General features: G+C 36.4%; 1 long non-coding RNA gene across 1 annotated transcript in view; it reads right to left on the minus strand.

The window, feature by feature from the left end:
* The window catches only part of LOC134808513 (uncharacterized), a 43,582-nt gene extending 30,269 nt beyond the window's left edge, over positions 1-13,313 (minus strand). Inside the window, exon 1 of the long non-coding RNA XR_010151595.1 lies at positions 13,222-13,313. This is a non-coding gene — a long non-coding RNA (uncharacterized LOC134808513). The remainder of the gene's footprint in view (positions 1-13,221) is intronic.
* Between the last annotated feature and the right edge of the window lie 14,055 nt (positions 13,314-27,368).

Raw genomic sequence — 27,368 nt, forward strand, 5'->3', positions numbered from 1 at the left:
GGCAGGTGTTGCTACTTCCACTGGTTATTGAAAAAGGCTGGGTACAGGAGAGTCAAGCATGCCTAAAGGCCTATAATGAGTAAAGAGAAAGGCCTGTATCATAACTGTTTGCCTGCCTCTAAAGCTCATATTATTTCAAGATAAGAAAAACATGAGAAGGAGTTTTCAAGGTAAAATGCAGCATACTGATGTGAGATGATATTTGGGAAAAAAAAAAAAAGCAGAAACAATTTACCATAGAAGATGTGTCAAACATAAGATATTTGAATATCAGGCATTTTTACAGTGAAAGAGCTCTTCCTAGGGTATATCTAAGAGAGATCAGCAAAAAGTGCTACACTAAAGGAATATAAAAGTTTTCCAATTTAATTATTCTTGATTTTGTTCATAAATCAACACTGAATTTCGATATTGTGGTGCTCACAACATTTTGTAGTCCAGCTACTTAGACTGTTTTTCTCTCTACAATAAGAATCAGTCCCATGTGATGTTAGTATTTTTTAATAAAAAATGATTTTCTCATAAACATGTAAAATCACTTTTTTTCATCAAGAAATCAAATATTTTTAAAATAAAGCCTTCGGTTCTTTGGTTCACTTGAAGCTGCTTTCCTTTTTTCAAGAACAAAATCCTCTCTTCTTTGGTCTTGGGTCTGTTTTCTAAACTCCACCATTGGACGTTTTGTCACTTAATTAAATTAACCCTGTATTCTCGTTCTAAAGGTAGTGCTGTGAAAGAAACTCTGAGTTTTTAATTCCCCCTCATGCAAGCACCATTCTCTCAGCTGCCTTTTTGGCAGCGTGAGTACAGAAAACAGAATCAGGTGAAAAATAAATGTGTTTACCTACCATCAAAACACCTTTCAAGTCCAATACACATTTTTGTTCTATTAATGCCAACACGAATATGCAGGCACTGTGGCAAGAGGTGCTTTAAAATACAGCTAGACAGACCGATTAAAACGCGCTGCTTTCTCTCTGCCAAATTCCTGCCTATGGGGAGCAATTAACTGTGCCTTCCACGCATTCAAATACTGAATAAGAAGTGAATCTTGTATCTCTGCCACTTAGACAAGTATAATTCCAATGGAAAGATTTATCAACAACTCACAGGCAGTTTGGGGTTTGGTTTTGTTTGTCAAACAGCACAAGCCCTCACGCCGCATCTGGACTCTGTTACAAAGTCACGCGGGGGACAGGAACCCCAGGAGAAGGGCGCTCATTTTGGCTGATGAACAAGCAAATAAACCCAAACATCAAGGAAGCAGCTTTGAGCAAAATAAACTGCTCTGTGCTAGACTGAACACACATAACATTATCCAGGAATATAACCCAACAGCAGAAGAGCTACTTTATTGTGGCTTCTTTGCAGTTAGAGAAGTCAGTGTCCAATGTAATTGCAGAAGCCCATAATTGAAATTTTTAAAATGTGAATTTATTCTACCGATACCATATGAAGTCACCAAAGGTTTCCTGTATGATGAAAAATCCCAGCATTTAAGGATATTTGAATGCAATAACAGGATTACAAATTAGTCCAGAAAAAAAAAAAAAGAGAGACTCATGAAGATTTGGTGCTGACATTTTTATTTTTAGGTTTTAAATTTTTTTCTGCTCCATCAGTTATTTCATATGTGTAGTTTTGTGATTGCTTGAGAGATAAATGGTTGACGGCTGTTATTACACTGCCCCAGTTCTGACATTTCCACCCCGACTGCCTGGCTTCAATGATCTTTTGGGTATGACATTTTAGCTTTGGCCTTGGTCCCCATCAGCCTCTGAGGCAGAATCCAGGCAATGATCTTTCTGGGACCTGACTAAATGCCTAGTTAACTACAAGGTTACTCACACTGGAGCAGGTCACAAGGAAACATTCAGGCCCCCAGATGTCTTTCTTCTTGTCTCAAACAAAGCAGATGTCTTAGATTTTGCAAGGCTGTGTGTAATCTACTTTGGCTTTGCAATTAAGAAACTATATATTTACCATGTCTTTGGACATTTTGTACTTGTTGTTTCAAGGGGAATATGTCTTTTAAGTGCATATAAGTCAAATATTTGAAACTTTGCAAGTAACAATCCTCCTTCATATGGATTTAGGATAAAATGTGGGAGGGAAAACTGCTTTTTAATATACTAATCAGTATATTCATATCATAACTATCTCAAGATTATTATGCATTGCATTTTTAATAAAAGGTAACTCTGTTAATGGTACTGAAACCATTACTGAGTATTTCTATTTTGATATCTACTTTCAAGTCTTACAAGCAGATGAATTCACACTAGGCTGAGAACTGGCAGACAAATTAATATGCCAGAGCTTTGTTCTTAATGAATTTCAATGTTTCTGTTTCAACATATAAAAACATTTTCACATGATCTTAAGAGGAAGATATTAAATTTCCTGGAAATAAAAAATAAACAATAAATAGATGAGTACTTTAATTGACATTAAGAATATCTGAATAAAACTCAATAGTTTCATAGGCTTTATGTATACACACACACACACACACACGCTCACACACACACACGAAACAAAGGTAAATATGAGTATCAAATTTTAAAAGCCGTTCCATCAATTCAAGTAATTTGGCACATATCTTCACAGAATCTATCCAAAACCCACTTGGAAGTTTTTCTAAGTATGTTTTTTTCATGTCATTCTTTATTGGTCCCAAACATCACTGCCTAGCCGGTAAGTAACCACTATCTCTAAAGCATTATAAATATTCATTTTTAGACAATAAAGTCTTTTAAAATCCTCTCAAAAAATTTCAGGCTATTGCAAATGGATAAACCACTGCACACCTAAGTCCGTATTTGCATGGCTAAATTATATATTGTAACTATGGAGTCTTTTACTTCTATTATACCAACGCGCACACTGGTATGTTTCCATGAATCTTTCCTTTAGCGGCTGCAGCATTATCATAATAAAGTCAAATATCCCATATTCTACGATAGGTGCTCCATTTTCACCTGGAAGGGACTCAGGCAAAAAAAGCAAAATGTACCAGCCCCGGAGTCTGAATTCCTTTGATATTGGCTTGCTTATATCATCTTCTTTGTAGTAACTGAATTGCTCTTTTTCTGTGCATTAATTTTAGCAGATTTTTTCTTATTTGTATAAAGGCAAAATTTAAAGCACTTTTGAAATAAAATATATTATGTTACCATCTCATTTTAGCTTTCTCTTTTTTTCTGTAAAAGTGCACGGAAGTACTATGAAGCTTTTTCAAGACTATAAGTTATGGGATAAAGATTTAATAAAGAGAAATGATGCCACCCTGATGTGTCAGCCACACTGGCTACAGTCATTCTTCTTTAAACTTAAAACACTGTCTAAAATGCAAGCTTATTAGAAGTTAAGACTTCAGCCAGATTTTGTGAATTCATGTTTATTTATGAGATTTGCTTTTTGGGGTGGGGTTATCTTTAATTTGATGTAATCACTAAAAACATCAACTGGGGGTTTTGGTTGTCTCCATAAATGTCTAACATCACAATAGGCTGTTGGCAGAAACAAGATCTCCACCTAAAGAAAACTTCATTTGTATAAAATTTAAGTGTCTAAAATACAAAATAATCCACAGAACATAGTTGTTCTTTAATATACTATATCTAAATTTTTGTTAAATTAATGGTAGGAAAGCTTTTTATTCTTTTGTTTTTGTATGTATTACCTTTTTTTGTTTGTTTGTTTTTTGGTTCTGTTTTTACAAAAAGTAAATGCATGAAGAGGAATTTTGTGTTTTGCATGACTGCAAACCTGATTTTTACTTCTGGTGCTCTAAGAAATCGAAGGCTATTTAGAGTAACATAAAGAATAAAAATGTAATCAGTGGAATAAAGTATTTCTGTGAAGTCTGACAAAGTAGAAATTTGAATTGCAGCCCCAAATATTTAAATAAGCTATTACAAAAGGAGTGCTAGAAACCATTATATTGTGTGATTTCTTTTGAATAATGGAAATGCTCTCTATCAGGTATTTTTGTTTAAATGGAATAAATGTTTGAGAGAGATGGTATTCAGTCATTGTAACCTTCCATGCTACAAGTATTAGAACTGTGATAACTTCATCTTTTGAAAAGGGGACATACACTAAAAAGAAATTCACAGAGTTATGAAAAGAGGTGCAATTTAAGCCTATCCTCCATCTCCATCATTTGCAGATAGATCATTTCTCCAAAAGGACATTGATGAAGACTTTCAAGCATCCTTTCCCTGAGAATTCTCCTGTCAAAGCTAAACAACATTATAGCACTCTTTGGATAATACATCTCCTCCAATTCCAAATGCCATGGTTTGACAGTGCTCTCAGAAGTTCTTAAAGAAATTAAAGATAGACTTCCTATAAATAGATTGCCAATGCCTTCATATTAATTGAATTTGCCATCTCCCAAAGATTCTTTGGTGTGGCTAGCTGAAAGGTAATACAATTTGACCATTATCCACTTAAAGCAATTGAAATAAAATGTGTGTTGCATAGAATTAAAATCATATTTGGTGGCAATATTCGTCAATAAAGATCATACCTAATCATACTGGAATGCTCTGAATTTCCCATGTGTAAATAACATTTCCAACTAGAGGCTGGAGGCTGGAGAAGACATTTTGGGTATTTCTCTGTTGTAGTCTGTATTACCATGGTAGCAGAAGGAGCACCAGACGGAGAGTTAGAGGACTGGGTAGAAGTCCTGGCATGACCACCATGTGTGTCCAGATGAATCCTGTCCTGTCTATGGACCTGAGTCGCTATTGATCTAAAATGTGACCAGATGATCTAGAAACCTCTCTCCTCCTCTGCAATGGTATGTCTCATCTGAGTAAACACGAACAGGAAGACAATGTGAGATGTTGCTGAGAGAATGTTATTACACCTTGGGTCTTCAGAAATCGGGTTTTTCCCAAAGTCACTGTGTCTCAGCCAGAGCCCCGCAGCATTTTGCTATCATATAAAAGACTAAATATGGAAAATGCTTGTCTGCTAAAGTGAAGAGGAAAATGCAAAAATTTTTAAGTCATTTAAATATTTAACCAGAGCATAACCATTTATAATTTGTAATTTATTATATTTTAAATAACTTTCAGAAAGAAATTCTGCACAGTTGCTCAGATTGCTTGAGAGTGAAGATTGCCCTCAAGAAAACAAAGCACAACAAAAAAAGTCTTTTGTTGTTGTTATTATTGCTGCTATCCTAGCATTTTAGGTCTAAAATAAATTCTCCTCCAATTAATATTGAAAGGCCTCCTTTCTGAAGATCATAGTTCTGATACAAATAACTTTTCCACGGGTGTTTTTTATTTGGCTCTGTGGTGGTAAAATGCTAGCTACTGTTTACAGAGAATTTATGTGAACATTCCTGGGATATGAATTATCAGAGAGAAGCAGTGAATGCATTATATGAGAGAAGTATTAAATTCCTCTTCTCACTTGCTAAAGAAATACCTGATTTCTGGTAACTTATTCTCTATTCTCTATACCTGAGAAACCCGAGTGTGAGAATGAAAACAGCCCCCCGACCCTGTTCACGAAAGGATCACTGTGGCCACAATGTCAGTGCACAGTCTTGACTTCACCCCCATCCCCCGGTCTGTTCCACTTTTCCTTTTTCGTTCTCCAGTTATTGCCATGAACCAGAAACTTCCCACAGCATCTCATGGTGTTTTCTTGAAAATAACAATGCTATTAGAACACAATAAATACATAAACAAATCAATGAAAGCAAAATGACAGAGTTTTGAATCATCGTGTCTAGGTGGCAGAAAAATTTCTCCTCATCCTCAAAAATATATAAAACTATTGGAAGTTTGCAGGAAATTTTTTCAATTATGTTCTTTAAAACTCTTCTCTTCAAGTAAAATTCTCTCTTAACAATGAAATTTATGAGAGATACTCACACATTTAGAGTAGACGAATGTGAAACTCGTAGGTCTTCATCATAGTTTGTCTTTACATCTGTGCATGTTTACATCTCATACCTAAATACCGATTTAAATTTTTTAACAAACATAACACTTAAATTCCATTTATTATTTCTTGGAAATCTCAATATACAAACCAAATACAAGATGCACCCAGTTTATCTCTCATTTCTCTAATTACATATGCAATGGTGCCTATTTATCAGGCAGTGCCTGCTTGATCCGAACTTTCCAGTGGATTTTAGATGACTCTGTCAGTTACCCAACCAGGTTAGTTCAAAGACAGCGAAAAGCACTTGCATCCAAATGAAATCTATATTTGGTAATTCTTAAAATATCATTTTTCCATGGCTTTGTAGGGCATATTGCTTACTCAGATAATGTGCATGCCTTTCCAGTGAGGCAGTTTTTTGAAATGTGATCTTGGGTCACTTTATGTTAAACTTACTTACTCCACACATAGGATGAGTAATGCCAGATAAAGTACTGTCATTAAAAGCATTTTTATTAAGGGGCTGGTAGAGAAAACCTTTAAGCAATGTTATCAAGCTCTTTGTTGAACCAGGTGGGACATCTATATGAGTAGGATCTCTTCAGACCTAGACCTCAGCCACAGCACACCTGGCCTATGTTTGGAAAAGAAAGTCTCTCTTGTTTGGCTACATAGTCGGCTACAAAGAGCCAGACAACTTTAATTTATCCGTTAAGAATGGAGGCCCATATTTAAGAGTCATCAGCAATAAAGGAAAATACACTGGATCATTTCAAGTGCATGCTAATCATTTAATGTAATAAATGGAGCAACTCTAATTATCTCCCGAGGAAATGATTTCACACTAAAACAATGGGAATGAAGAGGTTACTTCAGGAGCATAATACCCAGCTGAAAATTACTCATGTGAATCTGGAGATTTCTCTTGCATTTCAGGGGGGAGGGACTTTTTCCCCCACACCCCTAATTCAGTTGCCTCCTTAACGGGGTTAAAGATATTTAGCACCAACCCTGCCGTGTGCTTGTTTTGTAACCCCAAGCAAAGCTCTCACCAGGCTCAAGATCGGTGTCCTTCCTGACTGCTTTGAAAGCTGCTCCCTAATAAGAGGGTATCTGACTTCAATGCAGCAAAACAAATAAATTAGTCTAGAGATCACTGTAACCTCCTCACTTCCTATTCCTTGCCTCCCCCAAAATGATCAATCTGCCACCTACGCTAGCCATTGCAAAAGAATTTCCAGTGAAATGCTTGAAATAATTTTTTAAATGTTTCAATCTGTCGTGACCAATATTTTTAAAAATTTTAAGTGTAGTTTTTTAAAGCTATTTCTGTTTACTTTTTGGCATCACAAAATTAAGGTTAAGAAATATAATGGAGGATTTGGGGAAGAATAAAATGTTTAATGATTTGGTTGCTTCCCTTGCAAAAGACAGATTTCACCATAAGCTTAAAATGGTTTGCTAAATTCTATATTTCTGTTGCCTCATTGTTCTGTTTCTTTTGATGAAACACATAAAATGAACACTGTCTGTTTAGGCATTTTAAAAAACATATTCACATTAAATAGAATAACTACAGTGGATGGGTACACAACCCTGAAAACTAGGTAGCAGAATGATTTTGACTTTTTCAAATCCTTCAAGTAAATCCAAATCTAAACAAACAGACAGACAATATAGACTTGATTTTTGAACAGTTCTTCCCCCAATTTCTCATTGCTCTGGTTTTGGGAATAAGGAACACATTAGAAAAACCTTTCTCTTCAGAAATAACAAAGAATTAGGTAATTGTGTCTGTTTAACTTCTACATATAAGCTAAGACATTCTAAGTACATATTTTTCATGTGAAAATAATAAATGTAAATAAATTCATAACTCTGTCTCTGTTTTGGTCATATTCAAAGGTATGTTGAATAAGGAATCAAATCCTCTTTAGATTGAAATTGATAAACACATTAGAGAACATGAAAAAATTACATAAAATACAAAACAACCCAATGCAAGACTGATTAATTCTCCAATTAGTGTAAAAACCATAAGCGGAAATCACAATTTTGAGGGAGAAGATTTGCATTTATTTAAAGCCCACATCCATATTTTATAAAAGGGAATGCTTTGACTTTCTTTTTACCTTAGTATCCCTGCTGTCTGTGTACATGAAAACAGCCAATATCAGATATGAAGTTAATTGGAATCAACTGCGCCCATCTTTACAGGAACACACCGGAATGTGTACCATTCAGGCTCGGCTTACCATAATATTCTCTACGGAATAGTTGACCACAGGATTCTCATTCACAAACAGCCAGGTTAAACAGTTAAATGCTAGCAAATCCTGCATAGCCCTGTGGGAAATTTCACTTTAATCCCGAACTTATAAGAGGACAATCAAAGCCCAAAGCCTGGGTAACAAATCTGATCCTCTGTTGCAATCTGTGTCCTCATGGGAAGGAGAGAGGTGCTCTCCGTACAAGCCCTAGATGGATAAATACCTAAATGATGAGATAGATGGGGAATGCAGAAGAGGCGTCTGGCCTTAGCCATTCGCTTCCAATTCCATATTACACTGTGAGAGGCAATTCTTGTGCAGCTCAGGAGCAGCCAGTCCTGATTACTAGAAGTTGAAGTGTGGCTTAAGGAATGATTAATGACAGTGTCGGGAGGAAAACAAAGCACAATGAGAGTTATCTCTAATCCACCTGCTTGCAGATGCTATAGTAAGGGAATGAAAATGGCCCCGGTGAGCCCTGATGATAAAAAAATCAAACTAGAAAGGTGCAAAGCTGTAGATATGTATTAATCTGATATATAAAAACTAGGTCTTAGCTTGAATAAAGCATTAGGCATGAATGGAGCCCCATAGGTGATAGATACTAGGCCATAGTGGACTTCACATTGTCTGTATTTTTTAAATCAAACAGAACTGTTCCCTTCAGTATTGCCTTTGACATTAATAGGTTGGTATTTGAAAAGTCACAGTTCACTAGATGAGCAGGCTTGTGAGTGCAAGCTCATTAAACAAACCCCCTTTTCTTGTTGTTCTTAAAAAATACGATGACACCATACCACCACCTTGTGGTTTTGCTGTGCACGTACACACTACCCCCGGAGACGTCTAAAATTCAATCACATTTTCCAAACATAGAAATCCAGGTGGAATGTAATTATAAGATCGATGGTGTACTTTATAAGCAAGTACGTTTATGAGTGGCTTTCACCTAAGACAACACAATGCCAATAAGATCATTGAAGTTTCATAATGTATTTTTGGATGCAATATGAGGTCTCAGCCTGGTCATTCCAATTATCTATTTTAATTTCAGGCCACCAATGCAACGAGATCAGAAGACATCAAATATCCATCTATGTGAAGAGAATGAACAAAAGTGTTTCACACACCTGTTCCCTGGCAAGTAGTCACTGACTTCCAATATCCAACAAAGCTAAGTAACAACACTTTGAGCTTTTCATAATTTTTCTATGTGTGGAAAAGATTGTGAAGCAGTGAAATGTGTATGTGCTTTCTTCTAAAACAAAGAACATTTTACTCATGTCTCCACATCTATAGACAGAACTCTAAGCACTTTTAAGAGCTAAATTTTTATGTTTGGGCATTTTGTTGATTTGTTGACTCGCTACGCATTTGCCTTTTGATATGATCTTGATTCGATGGAAGCAATAGCATTCCATAATTTCACCTGGTTAGCAATCATTCCTGCTAGGAGGTAGTGATGGACAATGATGCAGGCAGCCTCAGGATATTCACTTATTCCCAGGTTTGGGAAAGCTGCTTCTGCTTTTGTCCACAGTGCTAAGTGCCTATTGCATTCTCTCCCCTTTAATCTAGCTAGCAACAAGTTAGATGTTAATTCATATTTCATGCAAGATTTTTAATACTGAAAGTCTAATGAAGATTTAGCGTTCCGTTTTTTAACAAGGCTGACGTTACTGTTGAAAGAAAGCAAATACATTATTTTAATTAATATCAATTCATAAGTGCTCTTGATTTATATATTAAACAAAGAGAGAAAGTGTCTTGTCATACACGACAATTGATTCTGTATTCACCCATCATTTACTCAGAGCCCATTTCCCCCCTTCTTGCATGGGAAATGCATGATGGAAGCCACCATGTAGAATTGTGTGTCTCTCACATGCTGTTAATGCTGTGCTGTGATCACCTCACCCCTTATTTCCTTATGACGAGCTTCAAGTCAGTTCCAGCCAACTGTGCTAGTCTCCACCTGACATCTTCTCCTATCAAATAAGCAGCCTCTATTGTTTTAAGCTTAATGCCTTTGTGTATGGCACAGCCTTCCAATAATCGCAGAGGGCCTGACAACTCATGTGTTATAAAGGCATAATGTTAGGCCAAAGGAGGTAATTAATAATAGCAGTTTAATGCAGCTGGGAGCAAGAATTGCCTTACAAACCAAAACATCTTCAGCCATTTAGCTAAGTACAGAATTAGCAAGATGGCAAGGACCTGAATGGAGAAACAAATGCCCTGCCTTATGTGTTATGACACAGTAGGCAGTTAAGAAAATTCCAGAATTTTAGAAGATGCTCTGATCACACCAGACCATTATTAAATTGAATATTAGCTATTAATTAAGTTCTGGGGAATTTTCTTCTTTCTCCATTTCATTCTTTCAGTGGCAGCAAATTGTCTTCTTTTGAAGTCAATGCCATGATTTCCTCATGTGAAACCTCTACACCAAAGGAGGCAGTGTTCTGGTCCTGCTTCCCTACCTCTCTCCTCACGCCCACCCCCACATACATACACACGCTGTCAAGTAACTTATGTCAATTTCCAACAACAGCAAAAAAGTAGACACTAGAGCACTTCACATTCTGTGCTTTAAATAAAAAATTTTTTCTCTGAGATTTGCTGCTACATTCCTACCCCAGAAAGACCCTAGAGATACAGGCAGAGCCCAGAAAGATATCCTGTGAGTGGGCCAGTGGGAAGGGGAGGAGCTGCAGTACTTACGTAGAATGTTTTTAAGCCAAAGAAAGGATTTTATTTCTTCTTAATTGTTAGGCTGTGTACAAGTTAGTAATTATTTTGTCCTCCACCAGTACCATGACAAACACACACACACACACAACACACACACAGGCACACTTAATGCTTCGTGCCGGAATCACTCCAACCAATAATGCTGACTGGCCACTGTTTGTGGGGAGAAAACATTCCAAAGCCCCAAGTCAAGATATTAATCCCACCCTATTTTTAAGAGAAAAATAAATCATTTGCCACGAGCAAGGCAATTGGGACCATGAGAGAGGACCTGACCTGGAAAGCCAGCCAGATTCCTCTCCAGTCTAACCCAGTGTCTTCATTCCATCGGTTTAAATCTAAAGGTATATTTGTCTTTCAGACTGTCTTTCTGGACTATATGGAGGCTCCATCCCCAGCAGTGGATGTGGCTTCCTCCTCCAACCTCCTGAGAAGTAGAAATGGCATGAGTGTTTTATGCACACTTTAATACTCTGCAGGGTCAGCTCGGACTTGGAAAGATGCTTCGGAAATCAACATGCGAAGGAACACTCCACGCCAATAGGAATGAGAGTTACATTTATGCTCTATAAAATAAGGCATCTCCCAATTTATTTACCCTGGCATGATTATTTATCTGGCATTATATTGCAGCGGTAATCCAGGGAGTTGCTTTGTAGTTACTCTGTTACTGCTCTTGTTTTGCAGTAACTCTGTAAATAACTTGTGTCACCCCTTCTATGTCCCAGTTCCAGATGGAAGATAAGACGTTATTTCTGCTTCAGTGCAAAATCTTAACAGCTGATGTAAGGAGGTGTTCAGATTCCTATCTAAATTACATGCCAGATATTCTGCATTAGCATTGTTAGGCGGGTTATTTATCTACAACCTGAATATATTTCCAGGATATCAAATGATGACTTACAAGCTATCTCCTGTGATGTGATGTGCAAGCCTAGAGCAATGTAAGAAAAATTTTAAAACCCCTCCATGGATGATCTTAGCTTAGAAAAACTGATTCAACATTGTTCTATTTACCTTAATTAACACAAATCTTAGCCATATTTGTTTATAACACTGTGTTAGTGACTAAATAAAACCATTATGAAGCTGCCTACAAGGCCACTGGGTATGCAAGGAAAACTACACAGTCATTACTACCCAGTAGAGGGCAAACACATTGTATTTTATTGCTAATTTGGACCAAACCCCTGTAATTTGGTGTTTAAAGATTGTGCATGGGTTATAAGCATACAGTTGTTGAATAAATGTACCATGGTATGTTTTTAACATCTGTGGAGATTTTGATGGAATAATACTCTCCTTTCTGTATAGCTTAAGGTAATATATTATGTATTTGGAAATTTGAGCAAGGTACACTATTTGGAAAAGAAATCACAAAAGAAGATTTGCTTGTGCTGTCTAGAACTCCCTTACATTGCTAGAATCTAGAAAGGAAGAGCAGGATTAAAACAAAACAAAACAAAAAACCTACATTCAGGTGAAGAAATGTTTTTTTTCCACGTGATCTTTGGTTTCCCTTTGTTAGGAATAAAGCTCTTCATCTCTCCCCCACTCCAAGGTTGCTTTTCCTCCAAGTGGAAGGTAGTTTGGGCCAATATGTTGTGTTATTCCATTAGTTTATGTTTTAAGACTAAGAAGAGATACTTCTGTGTTATAAATTATTTATAGCACAAGAACAAAGGGAGGCTGTCAGGGCTGCTGCTACTTTGAGAAAATAAAAAAGAAATGATGAATTTATGGAGAATCCAATTTAATAAAGAGGGAGGAGATGCAACTGCTAATTATTAACATCCATCTGCAGACAGAGACCTGAGAGTAAAGAATTAGATGGATACATTTACATCTGTCTGTCACCAAAAGAAATCTCACTAATGGTTTTCCACACTGTCACCAAACGCTCCCCATCCAGCTTCGAGAACCTTAGAGACACGTGAAGATATTTTAATCAACATCAGGGCATGGAAGACATGCAAAGAACTTTAGAAATGGGCACTGAAAAACACCACCACTTCCTCCTGCACTCTCTGCCATTCTGAAAACACCAAATAATAAAATGTGGTGTGGACTTTATCTTTGTATCTAACTGATGTGGGGAGCAGTGAGTTTTGAAAACTTTTCTATTGAAGCAGCTGCAAGGCACATCTCTGCTGACATCAGGCACAGTGTAGAGACAGAGGTATGAATGAATGAAGAATGTCCAGCAAAAAAGAGAAGAAATGGTTTATCGTGGGAGAATTTTTTTGTTGTTGTTATTTTATTTTGATGCTGAACCTACCTCTTGTCTTCTGGACGTTGCTTTCATGAACGGGAGGGAACAGAAAATGGAATGCTTTGAAAACTCACGATCCTGGGCTGCTGCCTTCTTTTCTTAAAAGGAGCAGAAGAGAAGGATAAATATATTAAGAATTCGTCAAAGAAAAAGAAATGTTCCATGGCTGTGTGAAGCTTGCTGATGGGGGGGCGGGCAGGGGGAAGCAGCCCTTCTCTCTTGAACATTAGTTTAAGTCTATAGACCCCTGAAAGGGGTCACAATTTCAACTTTGCCCTTGTCATCTTATTTTCAGTAGCAAGGTCATCTATACTTGGGAGGTTTCAAATCACCTTTGAAAAATTTAGGGCACTATTTTTATCTGTCACCCTTCTACACACAAGCCTTGGGCTGGTTCCCATATCGCTATTCATAGATTTGGCAGTTTTTTAGCCTGAATTTTTGATGTGTTGTCCATCATGTGATTTTTCCCAGTTGGTCTGAATTAGCCAGACAGGGTATGGGAAGAGAGGTTTTTCCAATTCTCTGACTTTATCACATATTTTAAAATCAGGCAGAAGGAAAGAGTGGTGTGACTCTTTTCAAAATTTTGGAGATGCCACTTTATTTATAGTTTTCCGCGCTATCGACAAAGTAAGACTTTCTGACAAGATCACACAGCTATTAGTTCAAACCAGATTATTTTTCTTTAAACATTCTTGTATATTTTGTTGAAATTTTCCCAGTTAATAAAACTGCCTTGCAAATTTTTATGAATTTATTTTAAAAGTTCAGGAAACATGGATTTAAAAAACTGGGAATAACTATCCAGTCCTAAGATTTCATAAATGTTTCATTCATTTAGTGTTTAGTGCAGGAAGTAATGACTATCCACAGGAAGCAATGACTAATGTCAGAGACAAAGACTAAATAAATAAGTAAATAAATAAATAAACCACAACCTTTGCTCTTTCTGGTTGGATACTACCCCAAAATACATGGGACAGGTAGAAAAATGGATAAATATTTCACAATTATCTACAGGTTGATTTTGATCAAGTTATTTTCAAACATTTTATAATAATTTATGAAATGAAAATTTTAAAAAGTGTTTTCCCTCATTTTCATTTATCATTAAAGTCATTGGCTCTTATTGGGGAAATTAAATGCTGGAAATATGGCTGCAAATCTCTATAGAGTTCCATACAATGGAAAGCTGACCATGAATTTAATGGGGTCACATATGGTGAATTGGAATAGATGGGCCTGTTTTTAATAGCAATTTTGTTAGAAAGGTACAGAGAGGTCAGCCAATAAATCAATCTAAAGTAAACTTTTGAGAATTGTTCATTTCTCATTTTTTTCCCAAATACTTTTCATTTATTATCTGGAATGTATAAGATGTACAGAAATTCCAGAAAAAGCTTTTCTAACATGGTTTACCAGATGTCAGGGTTACACTGGGAACCCTAGGGACTAGAGGATCAGGAAATACTCTAGAGTGGATGGACCAGTGTGGAGACTCATGGCTAGAGAAGTGACACAAGACGGGGACCTATTAGTGTCTGGAGTATGACCCTTGCCTTCCAAAGGAACACACTCCCTGGTCTCTAAACCTGTAAAACTTCTACAGAGGAGAGGGAAATAATTGAGATTTGGGGGAGTTGTGAAAGAAAGGAAAGGAACAAAAGTAGATTAACAGAGAGCACTGAAAAGAAGGAACGATTATTCTGTGGGGTCTGTGCCCAAAAGCATAGCAATTGAATCCAGCATCCCTTTATCTAGACAGCAGATGTCCAGAGGCCTATCTCAGGGGCTCATTTTCACTTACACCCATCGCTTCTCAGCCTTTTGGCTAAAATCAATTGCACTTACATGTGAAATTCAGTTACTGAAGTTCTGATAAGTATGCCTCCCTGGGCTTAGAGAGAAGAAAGAAACCCTGGTCGGAAACAAAGGATGTGACCGGAAAAGTAGAAATCCTGCCTCCACCACAAATTAGCTGGTGGATTGAGCAAACTACTTCCCATGAGTTTGGGCCTCTGTTTCTTCACCATCTATGTAAAGAACCTTGGTAACAGGCTTCTTGTAAGAAAGCTGATTACTGGGGACTGAATTTAGGTGATGAAAGAAGCTGGAAAAAATTACCTCCTTTAGCTCTAGAAATTATATGTTCCTCGAATGTAAGCTAAGGGTATTCTAATCTTATTTTCTCTCTCACCCATACATACACGCAAACACCTGAAGAATAACCTACATAGACTTCCTTTTGGTATAAATCATACCATATATTACAGGAAGGTGAGCTTTCAACTTTTTTAAAATTTTCTCTTATCTAGATATGTAAGTTTTACAAACTAAAAATAAAACCACAACCAAAGATTTACAAAGAACAAATTCTCCTCTGTTTTCTTCATCTGTTTTCAAGAGATCCAACCAAGCACACTTTTCTCAACAACTGAACTGTAGGCCTATAGAAGGCAGCGAATTCTCAGTATGTCACACAGCACAATAAATGTTTGATGAAGGCACTTCAAGTCCTGAAGATGGGAATCATGGAAAGAGGAATGCACACTCTTGTAAGAAATAACTCCAAATTTATGAGATTTGATATTAAGATAATAAGATAGATCTGTTAATCCTTTTATGCAAAACATTACTGAAAAAATTACTATGATTTCATCTTTATACTTACAGATTCTCCTCAACTTACGATGAGGCTATACCCCAATAAACCCATTGTACGTTGAAAATGTCAAGTCAAAAATGTATTCAATACACTTAATCTACCAAACATCATAGCTTAGCCCTGCCTACCTTAAACGTGCTCAGAACACTTACATTAGCTGATAGCGGGTGAATCGTTTGGCACAAGGCCTATTCTATAATAAAATGTTGAATATCTTATGTAATTTATTGAATACTGTGCTGAAAGTGAAAAACAGAATGCTTGTATTGTTACTTGAAGTACGGTTTCTACTGAACATGCATCACTTTTGCACCATCGTAGTCAAACAATCACAAGTTGAACCATCCAAAGTTGAGGATGCCTGTACTCCTCTCTCATACCACACACCAAACTTATCTGCTCCATACCTCCAGCACCCATTTCTTCACCTGCACTGTTCCTTGCCTCTACCAGTAGTGTTCCTTACTGATTCTCATTTTTCCCACACCCAGGTTCTATTCACTCCTCAAGACTTGGCTCCCACATAGTGGGGTTCTATGTCTCTAGTTTCTCCCAAGACAGTTCTAGTGTACACTTAATGGCTCCATATAAATATTAACAACTGTACCTTTTGCTTTCTGGTTTAGGGAGCAAATTACAGAGTTACTGTGCTAGTTATCGACTTACTGCTTCTCACTTCCTAATACATAATATTTCTTTGCTCAGCATTGTCATGGGAGAGCTGGATCTTGTAAACTTTCTCCTTGCCAAATGGCACAAAGCGGCTTTGCGTAGAGGACGCTGGAAGGACAAGACCAGGGGGCTTTTCTTCCTGGTTCTGTCTTTGTTTTTGTTTTTGTTTCTTGCCCAGACCATGCAGTGGCCAGCTAGTGGTTTCCTGGCCAGTGATGCGTAGGAACCCAGAAGGACACATCCTCCAACAAGTTCCATGGACACTCATGCATGTGGCATCTCCATGAGTTTTCATAGCATGCCAAGGCAGTTTCTTGCTCACCCGCACCTCAGCAAACTTCACCATCAAGCGAAAAAAAGGAGAGTTTACAAACCCAGTTTCTGCCTTTTCCAAAAGAAGTATAAGACTGAGGCACTAGGCAGACACCTAACTGCCCCTATTCTGGGAAAATTTGTATGGGAGCTGACAAAGGTAAAGAAAAAACTTCAAGATACCATGTTATAATGAGACAATGTTAACAAAATAACACCCCCTTGGAATAAGGAAATGTAATGTGACTTTTTTGTTTAATGACTATTCCTGCATAATACAAAAACCTAGAATTCAAAATCAAAACTATCCGGTGAACCCAGTGGGAAGAAGTTCTCTAGAGTGTGGAATTACGATCATATATATGCTTGTATAGCTACCTAAATTTACGAGTTTTTAAACCACTGTAATTTTCCTTAAGGTAGGACTAGTACTTTAACTTGATTATTTGCCCCTAGTATGTGATAAGAAAATATTGGTTGGAGAAGAGACATGCAAAATAGCACAGAAATCTTAGTAAGATGGGAATCTTTTTAACCCCAAACTATTTTTGTGAAGTCAAATACTAATTGATAAAGGATAAGAAGTGAAAATTCCAATGGTCCTCTGAAGAGAGATGTGATCCCAACAAAATATTTCAGCTAAGTCTAAATTGCATTACTGTTTCATCGAATAGTCCACTTTTCCTCTTTGTGCCCTGATCCCTTGACCTCGTGGACATCATGCTTGACCACATAACTTGCTTGAGACATTGATAGGTAAGCAGTAATATGGGTCACTTCCAAGACAAATCTTTCAGAGCCAGGGTGTGGTTGGCCATTTCTCCTTTCACTGTTCCACGAAATTCACCCCGTATCCACAAGGAATATGCCTCAGCCTGAGTCCCACAGCGACCACATGGAGCAGTCAACCCATGATGGACATACAAAAAAATAAACATTTGCAGTTGGAAGCCATGGAAAAGTTTAGGTTGTTACCATAGCATAACCTGATTTATTCTAACTAATTTCAGACAGCAATTAATAATTGGAAATAAGGTAAAAAGGAAAAGGAAGACTCCAAGAAGTAGGTTAGCAGCCTGAATGATAGGGAGAATACAGGAGCCTATGGAGATTGTAGTATTTTACTAAGAACATAAGAACATCTCCACAACATAACACACGTCCAGGCATCCTGTTCTGAGTGACTTTACTTTGGCTTCTAAATTGCTGTTTTTATTACAGATGTGGGAGCCTCTCCACACCTCCACCATTCTAATGAAGGTACAAAATATGTTAGATTCCACATATAAACCAAATATGTGAGGGATAGATATGCATTAACAAGAGGACTGAGGCCAGGAAATACAAAAATTCAGTTAAAAATGTGCAAATGTGATGGTATGTTCATACCCTTAGATATCTACCCATGAAGGTAAGGTAAGGAACATCTTACTTTTCCCACAAAGTTTGTAGGGTTGTGTGTTAATAGGGGCTGATAGTTGAGTCTTAATAATGCTGGCAGACTGGTTATATTGGACAAATTAGTATATCTACCTCAATCTTAAAGTGAGAAGAATATTACACTCTAGCATATATAAAATATTAATGTAAATATGTATAAGAATACAAGAATCTCTCTATTATTTAGCACAATAAGGGGATTGGGTACTTAAGTTAATCAAATATTTCAGTCTTCTATAGTTTGCCCATTTCTAAGCAATCAGAAAGCAAAAACCAGAAAAATATACTGAACACCCATACTATGTTGAATACAATTCTGTTTTGCAAAGATTCATATGACACCACAGGATCTTGCAATGCTTCACGATCATCATTTATTATGATCTTTAACAATGGGAAGATGCAGACATCGCACCCCGTGAGACACTATAGAGTAATGAACAGAGTCAGGAGACCCAGAGACAAGTTCTCACTTTGTTGCTTATTAATAGGATGACCATACACTCTGATTTTCTCAGAACAGTCCCAGCTTGTGCTGTTGAACTGGCATGTTTACTAATGGTGTTCTCATTCACTCTCAAAACTATCCCCATTGAACAACAAATTATATAGTCACCCTACTTATATATGACCTCAAAAATCCATTTAAGATTTTAGAACTCCAGTTTCCTCAATTATAGATCTGAGGATACAACTGAGATAATATACATAAAAGTGCTTTGTGAGCTTCTTAAGCACTATCTACATGTATGGTATCATTATCATCACTTTATTGGAAAAATTTAGTCAATAGAGCACCAAACAGTAAAGAGTTCTGTCTTAAAAATCACTTTGTCCTTTTCATTTCCATTATTCATTCAAAAAATATTTGTTAGCTTACTACTATGACCCAGAGACTGTTTGGCGCCAGGGATAGAGATAAAAAAACAAACAAATAAACAAAAAGTGACCCATACCCTCCCATTGCTTTTACACTAATGCCCCTGTGAAAATTAATCCTATTAGGAAAGACCAAATGAATAAGAGCGACTCTATTTTATCCATCTAATTGGGAGACAACCAAAGTTCAGAAAGGTGAGATTCTCAGGTCACTCTGCAACTCAGTCCATTTTGCATGAAGGCTAAAACTTGTGAATCCTAGTTCACATCCATGCTCTGGCCAGTTCATTATTTTGTTTTTAAAGGATTAATGGAAATTCTCACAGAGTCCTTGATCTTACCTCAAGAGATCTCCTAGATCATCCTGGCCTCTAGGCAGGATTGCTCTTAAAGGCAAAACAAGAATCCGGCTAATCCTCACAACTGTGCAAAGTTGGCCAGTCCTGTTTATACAAGCTCCACAAACCAACCTTCAGGATGTATTTTCAAGTTTAATGGCCCCATCCTCAGAACTTTACGAGCTGCCATAGTCCTATAGACCTCAAAACAATTCAACATTCTACACTGAGAATGGAGGACTTTGAAGAGAAATGAAAGGAAGGAGGGAAGTCTTCCATATTCAAACGTCCAAACAAATCACCACTGAACAGACCTTTGGCAAAGAGTCTACAAAGGTAAGTTTTCAGAGTGAATATAAATATTAGTCTTTTTCTGCAGTCATGAAGACAGCAGCTCCTCTTGATATTAATATATCACTACTCTACAAATACACAGGGAATAAGATTATGATTCTCTAATATTAAATACACCTAAATAAACGCCTGTCTTCAATTTCAAAAGGCCAAAGTCAGAGCCTAACAAAGTGTGTCTTCAACATTCCTTCCAGGTTCCAAAACCATATTTTAATCAGATCTATTCTATGGGAGTAGGAAAACATCCCTACAATCTGAGCCAAATGCCCTGCTCCGATGCAGCTGTAACAGCTATTCAGAGAGCTCCAAGTGCCCTCTTTTGGCCTACAGGGAGAATTGCAATCCCCTTCTGTTATCAAAGAAGCCCTTTGGAAAAACAATGTGTTTACAACAAAGCCCTTTACTTATGAGTAAACCACAATGATGACTAGACAAATGGAAGTTTCCTCTCGTCAAGGCACCTCTGCTTTCAGAAAGCCTCATTAAATGAGTTTCATTATACATTATACATCTCTCAACCCTGGTCGGCAAACAAGGCTCACTCTTAACCCCCTCCAGTCGAAAAGTGAATTTTAAAAGCAGTTCATCAGGGACCACACGGCACTCCATGTTAGAAGCTGCCTCCGAGGATGAGTTGTGGCCAATAGTTACTGTCCTCTTCCTCTCTCTCCACTAGCATTTATTTCATCTTGTCCTATACTATATATAGTTATATATTTACAAAAGAGTTTGTCCATTCCTTGAGGGCATGAACTATATATTGTTTATTTTTACAACCCCAGAACACGCCACAGTGCTTGGCATGTATTTGGGGCTCTCTGATGATTGAAAGAATCATGAGAGGCAGCAGAGCTCATTTGGAGAAAATATTCTGTTTCATCATTGTTGGAATAAATTTTCCTCCTTCAATCTATTTTGTTCTAATTTCCTGACGAATTTTCAGTAGCTTTCCTTTTAGGAACTTGAGCACAGCAATAAGAATTCAATATGGCGGCAGAAATCTTCAAGGCAAATGGAGGAACTCAGTTTTATGGTCTCCTTAGTAGGTCTCTACCTTTTAAAAATCTAATAAAATGTATAAAGTTAGTTGTAATTCTCAGACTTATACTTTGGCAAAGAGTTATACAGCTAGTTCTACTCAGGTAACAAGTTCAAAACCTACTAGGTCAATATAAAGTCATAATATATTGTCATGGGAAATGCATCTTTGAGAAATATCCTTGAGCAACCATAACGTGTCTTTTTCTTTTTTAAATAACAGAACGTTAAGGGAAATTAAAAATTGGTAGTTTAGAAAGAGCTTCTATAAATTCAATTTAATGCTGAAGTTATCATGTAATTAACAGATGTTTCTTTTTTTTGAAAAGATAACTGATTTTTTTAATTATACTTTAAGTTCTAGGGTACATGTGCACAACATGCAGGTTTGTTACATATGTATACATGGAGCAACCATAGTGTGTCTTAAGCAGTATCTTACAGTAAACATTTTCTGAGGCAATCTGCATATCGGCTTCACCATTCTGATTAGTGCTACAGAGGGGTATAATGAATGGGTACTGGAGGTGCTTCCTTTACAAATTACAGTGAATTTTTAAAAATATAACATACACCTCAGATATTATATCATACCTTTACTGAATGTGAGTTTCTGAAATTCAAAAGAATGAAGCAGAATATTCCTAAAGCACATAGCACAATATAAGCTCCTAATGGCCACCTGCAAGACCAAATTAAGTTTCATCAGCAGTTATCCCAAAAGAGTATTGAAGATTTACTGGGCATACTTGGATCAGACAGGTCCATTCTTTGTCATGAGTTAGCAATTAATGAAGAGCTGCCAAAGCCAAGATAACCTGGCAGCTGTCTCACTGTAAAGACTAGAAAGGCAGTGGATGGTGCCAAGGACTATGGTCCCCACACAGTGGAACTCAGTACACATCAGTGACTACCTGGGTTGACATTAACAGAAAGTAGTTGAAACATGAGCCCAACTAAAGGTACCCCAATATAAATGAGTAGAATAAAGCCTATTCCAGCAAGATAGTAATGGATGACACATTCAAGTCTACTTAATATCTGCCAGGATCATAGAAAACAAAATTAATCTTTTGAATGACATTTGTTGGAAGGGGTATGTAGAAGGTATAAAATACCTTCTCCTTTCCCTAGTTCAAGAAGGCTTTACAAAGTAGCTAAGACAGAAACACTGCTTCCAAGTAGGAGTTGTGGGAAAGGATCAAAAATAAAAGGTTAGTGGAGAGAAAGATACTTAGGGTAACACATAAATACAACAATATCTTTGCCAGTAACCAACAATTTTTTTTAAAGTAAATTTTTAAAAATCCAAAGTTTTACCTCTTTTTTGTAATAATATTTGAGGAACTGATAACTAAATTGCAATGTGACATAGAAAAACAATCTAATGAGATAAAAGTAATTAAATAGTGGATATTTTATACATTTTATAAATTATTTTTTAAAACACCAGTGGATAAGACAGTGATTCATAAACAAGGAATACCAGTCTTTAAGGTAATGAGAAAATTTCATTTTAAGTCTTAGGTCTAAAGTATTAACATTAGTAACAATAACTTAACTACACAATAGATAAATCCTTGATATCTATGTATTTGCATGTATGTATACACATAGAACTGTGTGTACAAATGTACTTGTGTGTGTGTGTATATATATATATATATATATATATATATATATTCCCACATACATAATCATAAAACATAGTTGCTTGGAGAAATATTCATATCAAGGGACAAAGTGATAAATCTCTTTTGCAGAAATTATTTGTTACCATTTCCTAAATACATACTCAATAAAGAAAATACATTATTAAATACAGTATGTTTATTAACATTTCCAAGATTGCTCCAGGTATAAATTCTCTCTCTGGGCTGAAGCATTTTGTAGTTGCTCATCATGAACAATCATTCAGTTATGCAGAAAAGAAGGTTTTGTGAAAAATATGCCCAGTCCTTTGTTATGGCTATAATCGTCAACAATTTAAGAGTATCCACTGTTGCTGGATCATCCTCTGCTTCATGAAAACAGGAGAGGCAAAGGCGGAAATCTGTCTTTAAGGTGATGGTATCCATCTGTCTATGTATTTCTATTTATCTATCTATTATTCTAGCTGTAATTCCAAACATTACCTAATCCAGCATTCCTAAGCTTTTTTGTGCCATAGACTCCTTTGACAGTCTGGTGAGATCTGTGGATAATTTCTGAGAAAAAAATATGTTTAATGTATATAGTAAAATACAGAGAATTACAAAGAAATCAATTATATCTAAATATATTTTAAATTTTCAAATTTGAAGGTATTGTTTACCTTTAAAATTTTAAAGATATTGTCCTATTATGTGTTACCCTATCTTTTTCTACCCTTTATTTTTGATCCTTTGCCACAAGTCTTAAGTAAAATCTACATTTCTTTAACCTGTTACACATCAATATCTAGCAGTTTAGTAACTACCATAATTTAAAAATAGAGATGAGATGAGCATAAATGACATTTGCGAGATCTACAACACCTATAACGTGCTGTAAAAATGTCTGTGACTTCTATTGGTGACAAATTCGCAGGTATTGCTAAAACTAATGTGGTTTGTTGCCTTATTCCTAATTGAAAGAAATGTTCAATTTCAGGGAGAGATTATTGAAAAGAAAGATGTAATTTTTTCCCCATCCATGCTCAGGGACTCCTGTATCTTAAAAATCTTTTAATGTGGTCTTACAGTACAGACATACAAGTCTTCAACAGTCTGATTTGGATAAAGCAATAGTGATATATATATATTCCTTGTTTAGGAATATAATGTGTCTACATCTCCTTCTTCTGTTATTGATACGACTTACGTAAATCTTTACAATGCTGAACTTAAACAGAAAAAGCAATGCTTAAAGTTACACATTTTAAGATAATTCATGAAATTCTCAAGGGCAACAGTAAAGCAATGAATTGTTTGTAGACCTCGTGACACACAGAGAGAATATTAGAGAATTAAATGATAAAGGAATAAAAGAAAAGGGGCTTTGATATATATAGATATTTTAATGGACTAGGGAAGGCCCAAATTAAATGATGATTATGCAGTGGTCTGGAGATTTCACATACAAAGATATTCACTACCCAGTGTTTCCAAATGTTGTTCTGTGGCTGCAGATCTGGGATTGTGCAATGTGGACTACAGAACTAGATGTAGAAAGAGTCTGAAAAAGCTGGAGTGAAACAGATGTCTGAAAGAATAGAAGGAAAGCATCGTTCAGGAGCTTAGCTTGAGAGGACAGTGGGGAGAATTAGTAGAATCAAGTTGGTGATGGTAAGGAGTGGAGTTCAGCATGAGAGAAAAAGAAGTCTGAAAACCTGAAACAAAATTGATGTTTCCCATTTCCTGGACATCAGTATCCACTGTCCTCTGGGTAGCAGTTGAGGCTTTATAATGCATTCCTTACTTCCAAGCAAAACTATTCATTATTTCCTAAATATACTCATGTACTTTCCCATCAGCATTACCTTTTTAATGCTCTTCATTTAGTCTGGAATTTACTTTTCATTTCTGCTTATAAAAATCTCACTCATTCTTCAAGGTGCAGCTGAAAAGTCAACTTTTGGAAGTATCTTCTAATCAATAATGTTCAGTTAGACTAAATCTCTGCTCATCCAACTTTAGTCTTTCATCATAGGACTTACTATACTATGTTTTTTCATTGAGTTTGTCATATAAATAACTCATTAGAATGTCTTGATCTTTATAGCAAATATCTTCTGTTCCTCATGTTTGGTGTTCCTGCAGCACTGAGTATTATACCAAGACAATAGGTACCCAATAAATGTTTATGTACTATCAGTGACATCTCATCAACATGAACTGAATCAAATGATTCTGCACCATTCATAGAGCCCTGTTGTTTCTGACAAATAGAAATGTCCAGGATAAAGACATAAACAGCTACTCATTAGATGTTAGCTCCAGAAATGACCTTGCCAGCCATGTCTCCTTTGTTGTGTTTGGATGATGACAAAATTAGAGTTCAGAAACATGTTCACTTGTTACCCAAGATCACAGAACCAAAACAATGATGCAAATTTCCTAATACCCAGTCCACTGATCTTTTTTGTTTCATCACAAAATCTATTAAGAAGAGAAGATAATAGAAACTCTGGATTGAAATGCCATAATTTCTACCACATTAAATTTAGCTTTTAGGGAGTTTGAGTCATGCTGTTTTATTTAGTAGCTACAAATTTAAAGTAAGGGGAACAATGGAGTACTATTCAGCCATAAAAAGAATGAGATCCTGTCATTTGCAAGAGTGTGGATGGAACTGGAGGTCGTTATGTTAAGTGAAATAAGCCAAGCACAGAAAAACAGACTTTGCCTGTTTTCACTTATTTTCAGGAGCTAGAAATTAAAACAATTGAACTTATGGAGATAGGGAACAGAATGATGGTTGCCAGGGGCTGGGAAGGGTAGTGGGTGGGGTGGGGGGAAGGAAGTGGAGATGGTTAATGGGTACAAAAAAATAGTTAGAAAGAATGAATAAGATCTAGTATGTGATAGCACAACAGGGTGACTATAGTCAATAATAATTTAATTGTACATTTAAAAATAACTAAAGGAGTAGAATTGGATTGTTTATAGCAGAGAGGGTAAATGTTTGAGGCAATGGATACCCCCATTTACCCTGATGTGATCCTTATGTATTGTATGCCTGTATCAAAATATCTTATGTACCCCATAAGTATATACACATACTATGTATGCATAAAAATTAAAAATAAAAAAATGGAAAAATAAACAATATGGTAAATAATATGTGACAGGAAGAACTGGGACAATCTTGAGCTTGAAGGTGAAAGATACAAATGAAAAAGCTATAAAGAGTTGAAGAAGGCAAAAGAAGCAATGTGGAGGCAGAAGCTAGAGAAAGGATGAAGAAGAAAGGAGAAGCTGACATGTCTCTCTGATGTCTCCCATCATCACTGTGATTCTTTCATTTCCTCAGACCAAAAGCCTTGGAGTCATCCCTAATTATTTCTTACCACCTAATCAGCAAATCTTGTTGGCTCTACCCTTAACATCCATTCAAATTTGACCATCTCTCACCATCCCCACAATCATCTCTTAACTAAATTTTTGCAATATCTACCTAAATTATATGCAATTTTGTCTTTGCAATCTATTCTTATAGTAATTAAGATGACCTATTATATGTTTGTGAGATCACGTAATTTCTCTGTTCAAAGCTCTCCAATGGCTCTCCATCGGCGTCAAGGTAAGTCAATGCCCCTTTAACTCTCCAATCTCAACTCCTACTATCATGCTCACTCACTCTATTCCAACCACATTGGCCTCCTCTCTATCCTCTCTAATCCAGATCCACTACTACCTCTAGTCCTTTGAATTTTCTCTTTCGAGGCAAGGAAGAGCCTGGCTGATTCCATATGGCTATTTCAAAATTCTAGTTCTCAGTATGATCTTCCCTGGCCACATATCTAGATTGAACGCCCCTTCTCATGATTCATCTGCCTGCCCATGCTTTCTTTTTTCTCCTTAGGTTTTGGCACTAAATAATTTACTCAGTTATCTTGTGCATAGTCTGATGCTCAAGTAAAATGTTAGCTTAATGAGAGATTTTTGCCTTTTCCATTTTTTTTTTTTTGATCACTGATACATCCCCAGTGCCTGGAACACTGACTGATATGCAGTAGGTGCTGAACAAATATTTGTTGAATAAGTTAATGAATAAATGTGCAAATCATGTTCTGTTTCCAAGGCCACCACCGAAATTTCTGTCAACACCTTTTTCCTTAGGGGTACTAATTTCTACCACCACATCTTCAAGTGGCCTTGCGCACTCTGTTTTGTGGATTTCTCCAATGCATATCCACCTACAGAGTGGTGAGATCATCAGACCAAGGGAAATATGATGCTTTCTACAAATAACAAGTCTTTTCTTGACATATTCTTACTCATATCCTTGATATATTCTTACAGAGTGATTCCCAATGTTACATAGAGAAGTGCAGAGAAGCCCAGACTACCTGGTTGTCACCTGTCTCCATATGACTGTTTGGATAGGAACAGAAGAAGGATATGTTAGGGGGAAACTCTCCATCTCTCTCCAGAACCACACACTTCACCTAGAGTTGGCCTCTCTTCCTGGACTAAGAGGAATTTCATTTTTGTAAAAATTTTGTAAAATAGGTAAGATAATAAATTCATTGAAATAGTGATAACTAAACAGAATAATCTCATTAAGATTATGGGATTGAACTAAAGATGAGAATTCACAATTGAAAATCAGAAACAGCCTCTCATGAGGAAGACATATTAAGCCTTGCTCTTAGATAAAGGAAAACTATACCCACACTCTAAACCCATTTAATACCAAGCAAATTCTCCAAAGGGATAGTTGCAATTTTTTTTTTTTTTAGAGATAGATTAGACAACTTTCTACTGACT

The sequence above is a fragment of the Pan troglodytes genome, chromosome 16 (assembly GCF_028858775.2).
Source record: "Pan troglodytes isolate AG18354 chromosome 16, NHGRI_mPanTro3-v2.0_pri, whole genome shotgun sequence".
NCBI lineage: Eukaryota > Metazoa > Chordata > Mammalia > Primates > Hominidae > Pan > Pan troglodytes.